The sequence below is a fragment of the Priapulus caudatus genome, unplaced genomic scaffold (genome assembly GCF_000485595.1).
Source record: "Priapulus caudatus unplaced genomic scaffold, Priapulus_caudatus-5.0.1 Scaffold117, whole genome shotgun sequence".
NCBI classification, from domain to species: domain Eukaryota; kingdom Metazoa; phylum Priapulida; class Priapulimorpha; order Priapulimorphida; family Priapulidae; genus Priapulus; species Priapulus caudatus.
The window spans coordinates 432,305-433,919 of record NW_014577178.1 but is presented as its reverse complement, the minus strand read 5'-3'; positions in this window follow the sequence as shown (position 1 = coordinate 433,919).

Genomic DNA, 1,615 nt, shown 5'->3' with positions numbered 1-1,615 from the left:
CTTCTTTTACACCTCTTGACCTTTGACCTTTGACCCCCAGCTTCGACATCCCAACTCGTTTTCGGATTCCCCCCCCCCCCACACACACACACACATCCCGAGTTTCGAATCCATACGTCGAGCCGTTTAGATTTGTGCCCAACTGTTGACGGACAGACGCACGGACGGACGCACGATCATGCGATTCTACAAGCTGCATCTGACTATGTCAGATAAGCTAAAAATAGAGCCCTGAGTACTAAGAGCATATTAGGCACCACACGTGCATGCCCTTCTCATAACACCAACCTCACCCTCAGTGAGAAGTAATATCAGATTTTTTAAATATTTTCAAAATTCGTTCAAATGAAAACATTTACCATACCATGAAAAGATTGGTGCACTCTATGTAATCTATTTCCATATGCTATGTTTGGAGCTACGTATACTTCGGGTAACTAAATATAAAGATCTGTGCTGACCAATGATTACAAAAAGTTACTCCGTAAAAAGAACATTACTATTTGCAACTGAATATAGATATTGGCTAAATGACCTATTAAATATTTTAAGTGAAATCTTGGTCAGTCATTTCCACCCGAGGATCATCATTCTTGCTGTCAGCCGCTGTGTTCTCTGTATGCAAATCTAGTTCTCCGTTATTCCATCTCGTCCATTCTGAAAGCGTCTCTGGCAATTTCCTGTTACGAGTTTCTGGGAAGAATAGCACGGTTACAGCTGCTAGCATAGCCAGGCCTCCGAAAAGAAATGGTTGAAGAGCTGGAATACTATCTTGCTGCGGGTAAAAGACAATAGACACGACTAAATAAATAACAAAATAAACTAGCAAGAGTAATTGTCATCCTGGCAGGTTAACAGAAATAATTACCAATGTCACCACGTATTGTTTTTTTTCCTGATATGGACAATGTGCATGTCAAGACAAAAATGCAAAAACGATTAAGAATCTTATACCCCGTACAGCTAGCTAGACTACGAATTTTATATGGTATTAAACTAGCGCAAGCCAGGCCCGAGCCAAATTTTTGCAGTGTGTACATGCTATCCCGCTCCAAATACGCGCTGGCCCGCTCCAATTTGGTCCCGCAAATGAAGGAGGGCCTGGCAGACACGGGATAACTAATTAGCCCGGGATAACATAGCCCGCTTGTGTGTGTGTCTGTACGCAACAAGCACATGCGTCTAAACAGAGGAATTGCTCCGACCTGTGATTGGAGGATAAAAATAGACCCCGCCCACTCCCGCCGCATACGCTATGCTATGACGGGTAGGAACGTGCAGGGGCGTAGCCAGTATGTAGCACTGTAGGCCCGGGCCTACACTTTTTTGGCCAAGTTATCTTCTTTTTTTTAAACACCCATAATTCAAATCCATAAGCTTGCTGGACGAGTTTAAGAGTCTAGGCAGGAAAAACTATTCAAATGAACGTAGCAAGAATATGGCTAAATTAGGGACCTATTCTTTTGTCATCTAGGCTGTCATTTCTATCGCGTGCCGTTTCATTCTACACTCTACCCGCCGAAAAAGACTAGGATCCGATCTTGTCAGTTTTTTAACATTTTAACTCGTTCGTAACACTATTTTAACTCGTTTGTGTCCCTATTTTAACTCGTTC